Below are 2,151 nucleotides of genomic sequence, written 5' to 3' on the forward strand. Positions count from 1 at the left end.
TTTTTTTTTTTTTTTTTTTTTTTTTTTTTTTTTTTTTTTTACTTAACCTTTTTTTGGTTTGAGATAACTGTGGATTCACACGCTGTTGGAAGAAATAATACAGGGAGATTCCTTGGACCCTTTACTCGGTCTCCCTGAACGGTAACATATTGCAAAACTATAGCGAAGTATCACAGCCAGGATATTAACATCGAGGCAGTCAAGGCATAGACTCTTCCATTGCCATCACTGCCTTCACTGCAAGATCTTGGTTGCCTCTTCCTCACTTCTTCCTTAACCCCCGGCGACCACTGATCTTCTCTCCTTTTGTATAATTGTGTCCTTTCAAGAATGTTTTACGAATAGAATTATACACTATGTACTCTTTTGAGACTGGAATTTTGTTTTACTCGGTGGAATTGTCTGGAGAATCATCCAGGTTTTTTACGGCATCAATAATTTGCCTTCTTAATGTATTGATTGTCATATTCCATTGTATGGATATACCACAGTTAGTTTAACCGTTCAGTCACTGAAAACCAATCCGGGTTGTTTCCACCTCGGGGGCTATTGCAAATTAAGCTGCCACAAGCATTTCTATACAGGTCTACGTGGGCACATTCGTCTACATATGTCTGGCATAAATACTTAGGATTGCAGTTGTTGGGTTGTATGTTAATTGCACGTTTGATATATTTTTAGAAAACTATCAAACTGTAGTTGTAGAATTCTACATTATCACCAGCAGTGTAGAAGTAATCCGATTTCTCTGCCTCATTGCCAGTATTTAATGCTCTTTTTTTTTTTCTTTTAAGTTTAGTCATTCTGATATACATGTAGTGTATTCCATGGTAATTTAGAGTTGAACTTCCCTAAAGACTAATGTTCAAATTTTTTTCGTGTGCTTTTTTGTTTTCTACATAACCTCTTCAGTGGTTATATAGAAGTGTCTCTTCACGTTTTTTTTTTTCCAGTTTCTAGATGATGATGATGATGATGATTGCTATGATTAATCTTTTGAGTTTTGATAGTGCTTTATATATTCTAGATCCAAGGCATGCATTGGTTGGCAAATGTTTTCTCCTAGTCTGAAACTCATCTTTTCATTCTCTTAACAAGGTGTTTTGCAGAGCAAAAGGTTTTAGTTTTGATGAGGCCCAATTTATCGTTTGTTTTCTTTTAGGGATTACACTTTTGATGTCAAGTCGAAGAAGGCTCTGGAGACCTAGATTCTGAATATTTTCTCTTGTTTTTTTTTTCCCTAGTATTGTATATGCTTACATTTTACTTTTAGATCCTTGATCCATTTTGAGTTAATTTTTGCACAAGATGTGAGCCTTAGATAGAAGTTCATTTTTGTTTTTGTTTTTGCGTCTGGGTCTAATCGCCCCGGCACCATTTGTTGAAAGGGTTATCTTCCTTCCACTGAATTGCTTTTGCACCTTTCAAAAGTTAATTAGGCATATTTGGGTATCTAATTTCAGATTCTCCAAGCTGTGCCATTGATCTATATGCTTTCCATAAGTACTAGACTGTCTGAATTTCTGAAGCCAAATAATATGTCTTGAAATTGTGTAGACTGATTCTTCCCACCTTCTTCTTCCTTTTTTGGAATTGTTTTGGCCATTCTAGTTCCCTTTATTTCCATGTAAAATTTTAAATAACCTTGCCTTTCTAAAAAATTCTTGCTGGAATTGTGTTTTGAATGGCTTATATCAATTTGTATATCAGTTTGGGGAGAATTACAATCTTGACTATGTTGAGTTTTCTAATCAATAATCATACAATGTCTGCATCGATTTAGATCTTCACTTTTCCCCCCCCAGAATTGGTAGTTTTCAGCCTAGAAGTCTTATCCATGTTTTGTTAGATTTTTACTTATTTGTTAAGATGTTATAAATGGTATAATGCTTTTAATTTTAGTGTCTATGTGTTTATTGTTAGTATATAAAGATTCTAGTGTATATATATATGTGTGTGTGTGTGTGAGTGTATATATATATATATGTATATATATATGTATATATATACATATATATACATATATATATATATCTGGCATATAAAAATGAATTTTTGTATTTTCATATGTGTCCTACAGCCCCAGTGAGCAAACTTAATAGTTACAGGAGGGTGGTTTTTTTTTTTTAAGTTTTGGTAGATATCCTGGAC

This window comes from Panthera uncia (genome assembly GCF_023721935.1).
Source record: "Panthera uncia isolate 11264 chromosome B3 unlocalized genomic scaffold, Puncia_PCG_1.0 HiC_scaffold_1, whole genome shotgun sequence".
Classification (NCBI taxonomy): domain Eukaryota; kingdom Metazoa; phylum Chordata; class Mammalia; order Carnivora; family Felidae; genus Panthera; species Panthera uncia.